The sequence below is a fragment of the Salvelinus namaycush genome, chromosome 5 (assembly GCF_016432855.1).
Source record: "Salvelinus namaycush isolate Seneca chromosome 5, SaNama_1.0, whole genome shotgun sequence".
NCBI classification, from domain to species: Eukaryota; Metazoa; Chordata; class Actinopteri; order Salmoniformes; family Salmonidae; genus Salvelinus; species Salvelinus namaycush.
The window spans coordinates 69,885,372-69,902,069 of record NC_052311.1 but is presented as its reverse complement, the minus strand read 5'-3'; the positions used below and the strand labels follow the sequence as shown (position 1 = coordinate 69,902,069).

Below are 16,698 nucleotides of genomic sequence, written 5' to 3'. Positions count from 1 at the left end.
CTCTGGCTGAGCTGTAATTAGCAGGGTTTTGTTCCCACCTAACAACGCTATTATCCCCGAACAGTGGCGGTGTACACGGGAGACATAAGATATTATCAATTATGAACAACTCACTGAGTTGGTGTCGGTCAATACATGGCTTTCAAAGTGAGTGATATAACCGTGCTGTAACCATTTCTGTGTTCACACTTCACTCTTTTCTCAGTTGTTTTCTACGGCTGCTGTACTGTAGGCCGCTCTGGTGCACATGGCTGAGATGGAGTATCTGAGGTACTTTATGGATCTGTTGCTGGAGAGGGGCCAACCCCTGATGCTGGTGGGGAATGCAGGCGTGGAGAAGAACTTCTCTGGTCAGGAATCAGGTAGACCACCTGACAGACATCGACATAACCACTGAAGTACCCCTCAACTACTACTGCACCTCCCTCATGCTGCAGAGTGAGTGACACAACATTGGGTTCTTTCTTGACTTAAGCCCTTGGCTCCTATTAGGAGCATAGGCCATTGACGAACGTCCTCCATCTCACTTGGTTCTGGTCAAGTTCTTCCTGTGTTGAAGCTGTGCTTTAAGGCAACAAGCTGTGATGATTAAATGCTTCACGTCTAAGATATGCGGTTGTAAGATCGAGATCTCCAATCAGAACAGAACAGCAGCACCATCTGCTGGTGTTACTAGGAGAACGAGTAGAGATGCTGAGGTGACAAAGAAAAGTTATCTGTACCATCCAGCAGTGTTTCCCAACCCTGGTCATCCAGTACCTCCAACACTACACAGTGTTGTTGTAGCCCTTGACAAACACACCTCATTCAACTCATTGAGGGCTTAATGATTAGTTGACAAGTTGAATCAGGGGTGCTTGTCCAGAGTTACAATAAAAACATGTGCTGTTGGGGGTACCTGAGAACCAGGGTTGGGGAACACTGCCATATAGGCCAGGGGTATTCACCGCTTACCCTATGAGATCCAGAGCCTGCTGGTTTTCTGTTCTACCTGATAATGAATTGCACTCACCTGGTGTCCCAGGTCTAAATCAGTCCCTGATGAGAGGGGAACAATGAAAAACTGCAGTGGAATTGGCTTCGAGGTCCCGAGTTGAGTTTGAGGGGTATAGGCCAGTACTAGTTTGATCATTTAACAATTCCACTTGTACATCTTCTGAAAGGGCCAACAGGAAACACTTTGGTTGTTGGTGATCTAACAGTACTCATCAAAATATAGTTTATCAGTGACTTGTGGTGTTTTGGTAACTGTGATATCTGATGTGACCAGGGTGTTTTGGTAACTGTGATATCTGATGTGACCAGGGTGTTTTGGTAACTGTGATATCTGATGTGACCAGGGTGTTTTGGTAACTGTGATATCTGATGTGACCAGGGTGTTTTGGTAACTGTGATATCTGATGTGACCAGGGTGTTTTGGTAACTGTGATATCTGATGTGACCAGGGTGTTTTGGTAACTGTGATATCTGATGTGACCAGGACGTTTTGGTAACTGTGATATCTGATGTGACCAGGACGTTTTGGTAACTGTGATATCTGATGTGACCAGGAAGTTTTGGTAACTGTGATATCTGATGTGACCAGGACGTTTTGGTATGCTCTCTCTAATTCTCCCGTCTCCCTCCCTCCCTCCGATCACACAGGCGAGAAGCCCTGCACACTGTAATGCCTCTTATACCCTCTTTGATTGTAAGATCAGAATCAAATGTTGCACTTCCATTTTATCAGAAGTGTGATTTGTTTTGTGTTAGTTTTGTATAATCAAGCTGTTGCCCCACTCTTTCCTACTGCAGGTATGACAGGCAGAAGATAACCCTAAATGAGATCCACCACTGTCAGTATGTTGCCTGTATGAAACCTACCTCTGGGAATGCTAGACTCCAGGTACTGACTAGGAATGCTGAACGCCAGGTACTGGCTAGGAATGCTGCACTCCAGGTACTGACTAGGAATGCTGGACTCCAGGTACTGACTAGGAATGCTGGACTCCAGGTACTGACTAGGAATGCTAGACTCCAGGTACTGACTAGGAATGCTAGACTCCAGGTACTGACTAGGAATGCTGGACTCCAGGTACTGACTAGGAATGCTAGACCCTAGGTACTGGCTAGGAATGCTGGACTCCAGGTACTGACTAGGAATGCTAGACTCCAGGTACTGACTAGGAATGCTAGACTCCAGGTACTGACTAGGAATGCTGGACTCCAGGTACTGACTAGGAATGCTAGACTCCAGGTACTGACTAGGAATGCTAGACTCCACGTACTGACTAGGAATGCTAGACTCCAGGTACTGACTAGGAATGCTAGACTCCAGGTACTGACTAGGAATGCTAGACTCCAGGTACTGACTAGGAATGCTAGACTCCAGGTACTGACTAGGAATGCTAGACTCCAGGTACTGACTAGGAATGCTAGACTCCAGGTACTGACTAGGAATGCTGGACTCCAGGTACTGACTAGGAATGCTAGACCCTAGGTACTGACTAGGAATGCTGGACTCCAGGTACTGACTAGGAATGCTAGACTCCAGGTACTGACTAGGAATGCTAGACTCCAGGTACTGACTAGGAATGCTGGACCCCAGGTACTGACTAGGAATGCTAGACTCCAGATACTGACTAGGAATGCTAGACTCCACGTACTGACTAGGAATGCTAGACTCCAGGTACTGACTAGGAATGCTAGACTCCAGGTACTGACTAGGAATGCTAGACTCCAGGTACTGACTAGGAATGCTAGACTCCAGGTACTAACTAGGAATGCTAGACTCCAGGTACTGACTAGGAATGCTGCACTCCAGGTACTGACCAGGAATGCTGGACTCCAGGTACTGACTAGGAATGCTAGACTCCAGGTACTGACCAGGAATGCTGGACTCCAGGTAGTGACTAGGAATGCTAGACTCCAGGTACTGACTAGAATTGCTGGACTCCAGGTACTGACTAGGAATGCTAGACTCCAGGTACTGACTAGAAATGCTGGACTCCAGGTACTGACTAGAAATGCTAGACTCCAGGTACTGACTAGGAATGCTAGACTCCAGGTACTGACTAGGAATGCTCGTCTCCAGGTACTGACTAGGAATGCTAGACTCCAGGTACTGACTAGGAATGCTAGACTCCACGTACTGACTAGGAATGCTAGACTCCAGGTACTGACTAGGAATGCTGGACTCCAGGTACTGACTAGGAATGCTAGACTCCAGGTACTGACTAGGAATGCTAGTCTCCAGGTACTGACTAGGAATGCTAGACTCCAGGTACTGACTAGGAATGCTAGACTCCAGGTACTGACTAGGAATGCTGGACTCCAGGTACTGGCTAGGAATGCTAGACTCCAGGTACTGACTAGGAATGCTGGACTCCAGGTACTGACTAGGAATGCTAGACTCCAGGTACTGACTAGGAATGCCTGACTCCAGGTACTGACTAGGAATGTTGGACTACTTCCTGGACACAGGTCAAGTCTAGTCCTGGACTAAAAATGGCTTTCATTGGAGAATCTCCATTTAGCATGTGTTTGAGTCCAAGACTATCCTTAACCTGTGTCCAGGAAACCAGCCCCTACAGTCAATCAATCAATTGAATGTATTTATAAAGCCCTTTTTACATCAGCAGTTGTCACAAAGAAACCTAGCCTAAAACCCCAAACAGCAAGCAATGCAGATGTAGAAGCACGGTGGCTAGGAAAAACTCTAGAATGGCAGCAACCAGGAAGAAACCCGGATCTGAGGGGTGGCCAGTCCTCTTCTGGCTGTGCCAGGTGGAGATTATAAGAGTACATGGCCAGATCACTCTTCAAGATTTTCAAACGTTCATAGGTGACCAGCAGGGTCAAACAATAACCACAGTGGTTGTAGAGGGTGCAACAGGTCAGCACCTCACGAGTATATGTCAGTTGGCTTTTCATAGCTGATCATTCAGATCATGTCAGGGTTCCATAGCTGCAGGCAGAACAGCAGAGACTGGATCAGCAGCACGCCAAGGTAGCATGTCTGGTGAACAGGTCAGGGTTCCATAGCTGTAGGCAGAACAGCAGAGACTGGATCAGCAGCACGCCAAGGTAGCATGTCTGGTGAACAGGTCAGGGTTCCATAGCTGCAGGCAGAACAGCAGAGACTGGATCAGCAGCACGCCAAGGTAGCATGTCTGGTGAACAGGTCAAGGTTCCATAGCTGCAGGCAGAACAGCAGAGACTGGATCAGCAGCACGCCAAGGTAGCATGTCTGGTGAACAGGTCAGGGTTCCATAGCTGCAGGCAGAACAGCAGAGACTGGATCAGCAGCACGACAAGGTACAGTAGCGTTGGAGTGTAGCCCAATAACAAGGCATAGCCTACAGTTGGGAACGAGCAGCAAATATGTCAGTGCACAAACAGCATACAGAAAAAAAGGCCTTATGCAATATTTCAAATAGTCTGCAATCACAGGAAAACATGTTGGAAAGCAAATAGCTGCTGCTGAAAAGAGAAGACTATAATTTGTCTGCTGTAGGCTACCAAAATATTTGATCAACATCCAAATATTGTTTTACAAAGTAAAATACGAGAGAGAGGCTTTTGGCACCAGCGCATATGCCATCACCAGCAAGTGAGCTGCGCATCATTGGGTGAGTCAGTGAAACTGGAAAGCATTTTTTGGACTGTAATTTTCTCTCGTACTGTAGCCTAGAATATGTCTCCACACTCCTAAGCATAGGCTGATGGATTCAAGGCAAGGTCGTTTTCATTGATCTCAGATTCCTCAATTGTCAATGTCAAAGTAGCCTTTAATTTCTATCATTTGTGCGGTATTATGGTGCTTTCAAGACAACTGGGTACTCTGAAAAAAATCGAGGTCGAATCATGAATCATGTTCCGAAAGTCGGAGCTCTAGAAAGAGGCCAGAGTTCCTCACTTGGAATTCCGAGTTGGATGACCGTTCAATGCGAATGTTCCCAGTCGGAGCTCATTTTTTCCCGATTTCCCAGTTGTCTTGAACACATTGAAGTCGGAGATTTCCCAGCTCAATTCCCAGTTGTTTTGAACGTGGCATTAAAAAACATTATGCCAAAGTCTCCAGTCATGTAGAATTGCATGAAATGTGTTGATAAAAGGCCCAACACTTCCCAGACCCTAGGCCAGCAAAAATAAGTCCCACGTGTGCAACCTCTGTGTGCATCTACTCTACTGCTCTATGCCTCTAATGTGATGATATGCAACACTTTATTATAAAGGGGATTTTTTTTAACCTCAGAGCTCCCCAGGTCAGCACTCACTTCCGATTTACAAATGAAGCACTGCTTATATCAGTACACTCGTAACAACTTAAGCATGAAACAACTTCTACTCGATCAGAATAAACCTCATGTAGCAAATAAGACATCATTTTTTGTTGTCGACCAATTTCGACACAGTCATTGACCTCCATACAGAAACTCCTTGCATGGTGGGCGAAACATCAAAAAATGCCACATGCTGGAGGAAGACAGTTTTTCCGCTGAGTTGAGACTCTCTCTTCCTCTTCCATAACCAAATAGCTAGCTACCTTTGTTTGCCTGTTCCTTAGCTAGCTAGCTTTCAGCTGACGGGTGTTAGCTAGCCACAGAGACTATCTACTGGACAAGCAAGCTAACGCTAGCTATGTAATGCTAGGTAATCAAAATAGCTGTTTGCATTTATTGATTAACCTCAGTTTGAATACCACCATACAGTTAGCTGTGTGATTTAACATTGATTTAAGGTTAGGGTTAGATTTACCATGTTACTGCAGTGGGCTAAATCAGGGTCACACAGTGTTTCTTGGTAGTCTTCAACAAATCTACTTTGAAACAGAAGTATACACCTCACACACTGTATGGGCTTTAAATAAAAAAGACACTGTACCATGTCAGTTATAGAGTTGAAATGTATTCAATTTTGAGTTTGCATCTGTGGGGTTTTTATAAGGTTTTTTTGACATGCTTAACTAACTATAAGCTAGTAGGGCTTCTTATGCATTAAAGTTTGAATTGCTGACTCTTGTGAACCTGCATTTTCCATTGGTCTCTACTCTTACCAGTGCTCTGTCTAACCATGAATATCAGCCTGAAATGTGTGTGTGTTAAAGAGAGCGCTGTACTGTATGAAATATGTGTGTGTATGCAACAAATGTATCAGTAGTGTGGGCGCTGTACTGTGTGACCGAGACTGTGCTAATCTTAGGGAGACACAGGAGGGGGTGAATCATAAGACTGCTGACTGTGGTGTACAATGGACAATAACAGATAAGCTATACACACGAAAAACATATGTGAGGTTCTGAGTCATGCACTATAACCCAATACTATAACAAACGTGATTAGCAACTATATCATATGTGATTGCATACTATAACAAACGTGATTTGCAACTATATCATATGTGATTGGATATTGACAACCTGTTGGCCTGGGCGCCTGGATGTCTGTGTGTGTGTGCTGGAAGTAACAGTTAGCTCAGATAAGAAGCTGGGAAGCTGTAGTTAGCCTTGAGCGAGAACAGTGGACAATGTATACAGGTGCAGATATCTCAGACAATGTTATAAAACTGTCTGACCCCAGTCTCTGGGGTGAGGGAGCGTAATCTACACAGCAACAATGAAGGGACACCAGAAAGCGCAAAGAAGCTGGGACCAGCTTATGTGCCAACATCAACGATAGGCTGGGTGAGTCTAAACCACGCCCAGTCTCTACTCTGACAGGCCGGCTCGGAAGCGGGAACTAACCTCTGTCACGAGTATAATATAATATCTTTGTCAGAAACAAATCAGTTCTCTGTCTTATCCTGCGTGATGAAACATTGAACCCGTATATACGGAAATTGTATTTGCCATTTATTAACTTTTGAATTAAACAATTATTTTAACCAAGTTCAGGTGTACTATTGTTCCTATCTCAGTTGAACTTTCGCAACCCTAACACATCCCAATATTACACTTTATATACACCACAGAAGACTGAAATATAACAAAACCATTTGACATTAAAACACTGTATTTTTTTGGTGGTTGATTTTTTTATAATGTTTTATTTTCAGAATTATGAAAAATATTAATAACATTCCACCCATGAGACCACTAGAGGGTGATTTGAGAACTTGTTCTCAACTTGCCTACCTGGTTAAATAAAGGTTAAATAAATAAAATAAATGTTAAAAAAATGGGTCATTTGACTGCAGGAAAGGGTTTTAACCACACTGCTAACCTAACCTTAAATTGAGACCAAAAAGCTCATTTTTGCTTTCATGATTTTTTAAAAATAGACAATTCTGACTTTGCAGCTGGCCTATCTAAGGGGAAATCGCTCAGTTCTGCCTCCAGGACAAGACTCATGACAATAAATGTCAACCTGCTCTGATTACACCTCTACACAATCAGATATACCTTAAAGCAGTCAGGTATGTATTCACCCCACCACTGTTCCTCCTGACCAAGGTGCTATTAGGGCCCAGGACTAGCAGTCATCTGTCAATGTGTTTGGCTGTATAGCGCAGCAACATCCATCTCCGACTAACACTGCTGTCACACCTATTGATTACCACCTAAATACATCTGTTTCAAAACAAAGTTTCCAGAACAGCTTGAGCTGGACCACTTTGGGATGATCGGTTTTTGGTAGCTAAGCAATGTAATCGAAAAGGCTTCATTTGAGTGCAACACCTAAAATGTATCATTTTCTGTGTGGAATTAATTTGGTGTTGAAATAAAATAAGATCTTAGGATACATACAGATGCTCTTAATACAAAACATGGTATTTAATGTAAGGTGAGTATTGGGACACGTAGCAAAGTGGGAGACTTAAGCTTTCTAATGGATATCTTTAAATGTGCACAATAACACAACCTACAATTAATGCCTGTGTGTTGGTGAGAAAGTATGTGATGATAAACCATTGGTTCAGTGGGTACGACGTCATCATTGTGGGCGTGGCACCCCGTGTAATGACCTGCGTCTCCAGAGGCATAACAGTAAGTCAAATGACATAAGCATTCGGAGGTAAATAATGTGAAGGTTATAAAAAAAAGAAGAAAGGATATTCAGTGTCTCATTACAACATATTTTGTATGTAATTGTGAATCAAAATGACTGTAAATGGTTTTCTTACTAATCTCACCTAATTTTGAATGTTGACATTTTGACAGTGTCCCAGTATGCCAATGTCCTACTGTGAAACTGGGACATCCCATTACTGTCAAACTGGGACATCCCGTTACTGTCAAACTGGGACATCCTGTTACTGTCAAACTGGGACACTGCTCTAGGTCATTTTAATTTAGATTTTTTGGGGGGGGGGATTATGAAATGCATGCTTTTGTAACAGAAATACATTTTCTAAATAGGACCAAATGTACAATTTCATTAATCAAATCTGCTATCAGATGGCTTACAAGCGAAAGCTAGCATAGCTGCATATTAACTTAAAAAAAAACTCTACAGGATTGGTGGGTTCCCTGTGGGACGGTTGAGCTAACGTAGGCTAATGCAATTAGCATGAGGTTGTAAGTAAGAAGAACATTTCCCAGGACATATCTGATATTGGCAGAAAGCTTACAGTCTTGTTAATCTAACCGCACTGTCTAATTTACAGTAGCTATTACAGTGAAAGAATACCATGCTATTGTTTGAGGAGAGTGCACAGTTATGAACTTGAAAAGTTATTAATGAACCAATTAGGCACATTTGGGCAGTCTTGATACAACATTTTGAACAGAAATCAATGGTTCATTGGATCAGTCTAAAATGTTTGTCTGAAACACAACACACTGAATGTTGCCTTTATCTGCTACTAAAAGCCATAAGCCATGGCACAATATATCCAAGGTGCCACCGTATCAAAGCTGATACTGAATTAACAACAAATTGGATAACTGGGCTAGTGTAACCTGAGGGATGAACCCAGGCTTAATGCTGGAGAAACCAACGTCTTGCCCATTAAACCAAGAGGAAATTCCCTATTGGCCCGAGGGCCAACACTGATTTTGAAGTCCCAGGCGGGGCTACTCATCACAATGAGCATCCGCGACCGACTCATGTCTGCTACACTCGCAGGCACCAGATTTGCTTAGAAGGCCACGTTTTCTCAGACGACATAACAGGTGTCAAAATGGATCATAGCAATTGCAGATCTACTTTTATCTAAAATGAACAAACATTCACACTCTCTTAATGCCAAATGGTGCACTATTCCCCACATAGTACACTACTTTTGACCAGAGTCCTATGGATCCTTGTCGAAAGTAGTGCACTACATTGGGAATAGGGTGCCGTTTGGCGTACAGGCCATCTCTGAGATTATTAAAACAATATATATTTTACCTTTATTTAACTAGGCAAGTCAGTTAAAAACAAATTCTTATTTTCAATGACGGCCTAGGAACAGTGGGTTAACTGCCTTGTTCAGGGGCAGAACGACTGATGATGATCCGTGAGGGTGAAGGAGGAAAGATAAGAAACGTGATTTATAATAACAAATGACCAAAAATGGAGATCACAACCATTTGTACCTGTATTGTTTAGGAAATTACTTCCTTCTTCAGCACTAATTGCAGCGATCACTTATGCGGCGTGGCGAACTGTCACGTCGGCCTGCGTGTAATTACACCGAGAACAACGCTTCATTGCCCCCCTAATGAATTCTCTGTGTAAGCACATACAGGTTAGTGTTTAGTTAACATAATGAAGGACATTCGTTTTTGGGGGGGCAGAATCTGAGGAGATAATTGGTTGTGACCGGAGTAATAGGAAGAGAAAAACACATTACGTGTTGTTAGTGTGAATGAGGGGCACAACAGTATAATAATGACAGGATTCTTTCTTTGTGTGTTGGAGATACACCCCAACTGATAGGTTGGGCTGTGTGAGTGGAGATACAGTGATATGATAGGTTGGGCTGTGTGAGTGGAGATACAGTGATATGATAGGCTGGGCTGTGTGAGTGGAGATACAGGGATACGATAGGCTGGGCTGTGTGAGTGGAGATACAGTGATATGACAGGTTGGGCTGTGTGAGTGGAAATGCAGTGATATGATAGGTTGGGCTGTGTGAGTGGAGATGCAGTGATATGATAGGTTGGGCTGTGTGAGTGGAGATACAGTGATATGATAGGTTGGGCTGTGTGAGTGGAGATACAGTGATATGATAGGTTGGGCTGTGTGAGTGGAGATACAGTGATATGATAGGTTGGGCTGTGTGAGTGGAGATGCAGTGATATGATAGGTTGGGCTGTGTGTGTGGAGATACAGTGATATGATAGGTTGGGCTGTGTGAGTGGAGATGCAGTGGTATGATAGGCTGGGCTGTGTGAGTGGAGATGCAGTGATATGATAGGTTGGGCTGTGTGAGTGGAGATGCATTGATATGATAGGTTGGGCTGTGTGAGTGGAGATACAGTGATATGATAGGTTGGGCTGTGTGAGTGGAGATACAGTGATATGATAGGTTGGGCTGTGTGAGTGGAGATGCAGTGATATGATAGGTTGGGCTGTGTGTGTGGAGATGCAGTGATATGATAGGTTGGGCTGTGTGTGTGGAGATGCAGTGATATGATAGGTTGGGCTGTGTGAGTGGAGAAGCAGTGATATGATAGGTTGGGCTGTGTGAGTGGAGATACAGTGATATGACAGGTTGGGCTGTGTGAGTGGAGATACAGTGATATGATAGGTTGGGCTGTGTGAGTGGAGATGCAGTGATATGATAGGTTGGGCTGTGTGTGTGGAGATGCAGTGATATGATAGGTTGGGCTGTGTGTGTGGAGATGCAGTGATATGATAGGTTGGGCTGTGTGAGTGGAGAAGCAGTGATATGATAGGTTGGGCTGTGTGAGTGGAGATACAGTGGTATGATAGGTTGGGCTGTGTGTGTGGAGATACAGTGATATGATAGGTTGGGCTGTGTGAGTGGAGATACAGTTGTATGATAGGTTGGGCTGTGTGAGTGGAGATACAATGATATGATAGGCTGGGCTGTGTGAGTGGAGATACAGGGATACGATAGGCTGGGCTGTGTGAGTGGAGATACAGTGATATGATAGGCTGGGCTGTGTGAGTGGAGATACAGTGATATGATAGGTTGGGCTGTGTGAGTGGAGATACAGTGATATGATAGGCTGGGCTGTGTGAGTGGAGATACAGGGATACGATAGGCTGGGCTGTGTGTGTGGAGATACAGTGAAATGATAGGCTGGGCTGTGTGAGTGGAGATGCAGTAATATGATAGGTTGGGCTGTGTTAGTGGAGATACAGGGATACGATAGGCTGGGCTGTGTGAGTGGAGATACAGTGATATGATAGGTTGGGCTGTGTTAGTGGAGATACAGGGATACGATAGGCTGGGCTGTGTGAGTGGAGATGCAGTAATATGATAGGTTGGGCTGTGTTAGTGGAGATACAGGGATACGATAGGCTGGGCTGTGTGTGTGGAGATACAGTGAAATGATAGGCTGGGCTGTGTGAGTGGAGATGTGAAGATACACTATTTGACCAAAGTATGTGGACACCTGCTCATCGAACATCTCATTCCTAAATCATGGGCATTAATATGGAGTTGGTCCCCCTCTTTGCTGCTAATTTCAGCCTCAACTCTTCTTTGAAGGCTTTCTACTAGATGTTGGAACATTGCTGTGGGGACTTGCTTCCAATCAGCCACAAGAGCATAAGTGAGGTCGGGCACTGATGTTGGGCGATTAGGCCTGGCTCACAGTCGGCATTTCAATTCATCCCAAAGGTGTTCGATGGGGTTGAGATCAGGGCTCTGTGCAGGCCAGTCTTGTTCTTCCACACAGATCTCGACACACCATTTCTGTATGGACCTCGCTTTGTGCACGGGGGAATTGTCATGCTGAAACAGGCAAGGGCCTTCCCCAAACTGTTGCCTCAAAGTTGGAAGCATAGAATTGTCTACAATGTCATTGTATACTATAGGGTTAAGATTTCTCTTCACAGGAACTAAGGGGCCTAGAACAAACCATGAAAAACAGCCACAGACCATTATTTCTCCTCCACCAAACTTTACACTTGGCATTATGCATTTGGGCAGGTAGCCTTCTCCTGGTATCCGCCAAACCCAGTTTCGTCCGTCGGAATGCCAGGTGGTGAAGCGTGATTCATCAATACAGAGAATGCATTTTCACTGCTCATTTCCACTGCTCCAGAGTCCAATGGCAGCAAGCTTTACACCACTCCAGCCGACACTTGGCATTGCGCATTGTGATATTAGGCTTGTGTGCGGCTACTTGGCCATGGAAACACATTTCATGAAGCTCCTGACGAACAGTTGTTGTGCTGACATTGCTTTCAGAGGAAGTTTGAAACTCGGTAGTGAGTGTTGCAACCGAGGACTCGGTTTCAGCACTCGGTAGTCCCGTTCTGTGAGCTTGTGTGGCCTACCACTTCGCGGCTGAGCCGTTGTTGCTCCTAGACGTTTCACAATAACAGCACTTACAGTTAACCGGGGAAGCTCTAGCAAGGCAGAAATTTGACAAACTGACTTGTTGTAAAGGTGGCATTCAATGACAGTGCCATGTTGAAAGTCACTGAGATCTTCAATAAGGCCATTCTACTGCCAATGTTTGTCTATGAAGATTACATGGCTGTTATACACCTGACAGCAATAGGTGTGGCTGAAATAGCAGAATCCACTAATTTGTCCACATCCTTTTGTATATACAGTGTATGATAGGAATGGAAATTATTTCCTTTTTTAAGTGTGGAATATTTCACTGCATATGAATGGAACATTTACTAACTGGACTTGTTTTGCTTATCGAAAGAACTTGTATTACTATTTAAAAAACACACATTTATGTAATTGATCAAAATATACAAATCTCATATCTTGGATGAGTTTCCAATTGACACTAATTGACTCTTCGTTAAGCCCCACCCCAGAATTTTGGGCAACCAATCGCGGCGCACGTCAGACAAGCTCACGTTTTAAACGTATGGAAGCCATTGAGGGCATCGTAAAGACTGAGCAAAAACGAATTGTTTAAATGGCTAATAACAGTGCACCAGGAGTACTTGCTACTGTGATTCCTGAAATGCAGAGCCTGTAGGAGTATTTTTCGAATGCTACATTGTTTGCTAGCTCAGCTGGTTATCTACTGTAGCTCGCAATCTAAGTTACATTGACCACCCAACATTGGTAACGCTGGCTAGTTAGCCAGTTAATATAACTTGTTTTTTCTAAATGTATGTTGGCTAACTTAGCAATGTTATGAATATAACTCTCATCTACTGTTGACATCAGGATATGATTTGAGAGCAGTAGTTAGCCCCAAAAGTGGTTAGTAGTAGGGGTGTGCCGAGTACTTAAAAGTGGTTAGTAGTAGGGGTGTGCCGAGTACTTGGACAAAATGAGTATTGTAACGGATATTGAGAATTTTGCAAATACGAATACGAAGTATTTTTTTTTGCAAATACGATTACGAATACGAAGTATTTTTTTTTGTATTATCCTTGGTCAGCCAGCACGCATCTCTCTTTCACTCAAACAGTGTGAAGCGCTGTGTGCTCTAAACAACTATTAGCTTGTTCTATCTTTAAAGAAACAGGTGGGGTATTGGTTGAGGCTGGTGCAACGATTGGATTGGATTAGAAAATGCCGCTTTCATTTCCCCCGACAGAAACACGTGCGGCTCTTAATCACTCACACAGTGAGGGGCACAAGTCCCCCCTTCTCAAAACTTCCGTGACTAGTCATTGTTCTAGCTATCAATTGTAAGAAATTGTAATAGATACTGGAAACTTGTTATAACAACTTCTCAACATAAGCTATTCTTTGCACAACATGCACCCACCCCCTCTTTTCTCTTAGACACATTCTGCTCTCATCAGATACCAACCACAGACACACACACCCACACCCAGAACAGGCCCCTGCAACAACAACACGCACACACATTCTTTTCAAGGTTGGGACTCGAAGACAAAGAACAATGTTAAGAGCCAATGGAACGTCGACACCAGGCCCGAACAGGACTACCCACGACCCAGATCGACCAATCCGACGAACAGACTACCAGAATTTACCTACGTCATTTTACTGTATAAAATGATCTGCACACCATGTTTCGGGGCTCTTCCGATAGTTCCCTAAGAACTAGACGAACGAGTCCGTGAAGCACGCTTTGCCAGATATCTTTACCTTTGAATAAACTGCCTTTACTATACCTTATCCACCTCGTCCAATGTCTCAACTTGGTCTCATTTCTCCAGTAACGATTTATCAACAAACTTGGTAGCAGAGGATGGTTTTCAACCTTTGAATTCGGTCCATAGAGAGTTGATGAGAGAAACGACAAGTTGGAGACAGATTCCAGAAGGAGGGGTGACCTGTCTTCAGGAGCCATCGGGGATTCAACTCGCCTCAGGAAACTGATCAAAGAGCTCGACAATTAAAGGTAAGCAGAGCCTGTTAAATCAAAATCTGCATATTGTATTATAGTCAATACCCAAATTAAGATCAGTGGTACTGGGCGTGAGTATGAATTGCTGTTAAATTAATGTGAAATTGTTATAAACAAAGGCAATGTGTAAAGGTATCTGAGAAGTAAAAGGTTAAATTTTGTCCATATAGTCTGGCACCAGTTGATGTGTTGATCAATTGAGTGTACAGTGAGGAATTGAAATTTGACAAAGATCTACATAGTCTGACACTGGTTGATTTGTTGATCAACCAGATGTACAGTGAGGATCCTGAGACTTGATAAAAAGATTCATATAGTCAGGCAATAGTTGATATGTTGATCAGCTAGGTGTTACCGTGAGGAATCCAAGTTTAAAAAGAAGGTTCATATAGTCGGGCCATAGTTGATTTGTTGATCAGCTAGGGGTTACCGTGAGGAATCCATAATTAAAAGAAAAGGTTCATATAGTCGGGCAATAGTTGATTTGTTGATCAACTAGGTGTTACCGTGAGGACCCATAAAATAAAAATAAAAATAAGGTTCATATAGTCGGGCAATAGTTGATCAGCTAGGTGTTACCGTGAGGAATCTAATGTGATATTGTATGTTCAAGTTGTATTAGCAAATCTGGGCCTAGCGGGGATGGCATCCCACTAGCAGCATCAGGAATAAGTCTGAGCTTGACATTTCGAGATTAATGGTAGAAGGTATTAAACCTGAAACTTTCCAAATTAAATGTGACAGATTGACCATTCCACGAGACTGATCATTGAATAACTGTGTTGTGTGGACGCCGAGTCAAATTTGGCCTGTTGTGCAGCCGCCGCGCTGAGTGCTGACTTGAACATTTTTCCCCATTGTGATGTTGGTATTTCCTTAAGGACTAGAATTAATTTGACAATTATTATAGAAGCGCTTGAATTTATTAATATATTGTCCCAAAAGGACACATCTGAAATACTTTAGGAAAATAGTTAATTAATTGGTTAAATATGTGACAATAATATTTCTGAGAAAAATAAGTCCTAAAATTGTTTTGATAATTATTCTAGGAGCGCTTGAATTTACTAACGTATTGTTCCAAAAAGACACATTTGAAATACTTTAGAAAAGTACTTAGTTAATTCGTTAAACATATACTAATAAAATAGTTACTGAACGTAAGTCCAAAAATTGTTTTGATAATTATTTTAGGAGCGCTTGAATATACTAATATATTGTTCCAAAAGGATATAGCTGAAATATTGTTGGAAAACGGAAAAATAATTCATTGAATATACGGCAATAAAATTCTTTGTGTACGAGGGTGGGACACAAGAGATAAGTCTGTGTCAGCACCAAGGATACTTCGCTGGTTTCGACCAGTGACGGGCTAAGTATACAAAGATAGTGGATAGATTACACACACATAGTACTTAATTTATAAGACAGAGAGGGTCTCGTGGAACGCGCCAATCAGACCCTTAAGGCTAAGATAGCTAAGGTATGTGCAGGTTCGAAGTTGACATGGGTTGAAGCCCTGCCTCTGGCGTTGATGGCCATGAGAGCCTCTCCAGGGGCAGGCACCCATCTCTCTCCTCATGAGATAATGACTGGAAGAGTCATGCCTGGTCCACCAAGAGAGGGAGGTCATATGCCCGCTCTTGATGTAATGTGAAACTACTGACGGAACTCTCTGCAGCACTCTCTACCCAGGTTCGCAAGGTCCAAGAGGCGGAGCTGCCGGGAGACACGCCACCACTGAAGGTAAAAGTTGGTGACTGAGTGAGGGTTAAAGTCCATAAGAGAAAGTGGCTGGAACCCAGGTGGACTGAACCGTACGAAGTGAAGGAGGTTAATTCACACTCAGTTCAGGTCAAAGGTAAATCAGGCGCACCTTGGCACCACCTCACACATTGCACTCCAGCTCCAATTCCTTCCAGAACACTGACAGAAGTCAGAGCTGATTTGAGCGGCCTAAATTCGATTTTAAATGAAGACACTCCTGACTCAGGTGATGCGGCATCAAACTCCAACTCCCCTGAAAAAGGAACCTCGCCCAGTTAGAGGGACATTTCTCCCTCCCTGGGCAAGGCTAGGGATAAAACTAAAATGGACACAAGCAGGTTACTTTAGCGGGGGAACCGCTACATGGGGGAAACTCCAATCTATGCATGCTAGAGAAAATTGGTTGTGTCATTTAGAGGGAAAATGTGTACATTATAGCTTTGAGTTACTTTTCAAAAGTTGCTAAAAGTTATTGGTTTTTGTTTAGGTAACACCAGAGAATTCGAACAATAAGTAAACGTATTCTA

At 43.3% G+C, this 16,698-nt stretch overlaps 1 pseudogene; it reads right to left on the bottom strand.

Moving 5' to 3' along the window:
• Positions 1 to 201: 201 nt before the first annotated feature.
• LOC120047319 overlaps positions 202 to 16,698 on the bottom strand; it is a 52,605-nt pseudogene continuing 36,108 nt past the window's right edge.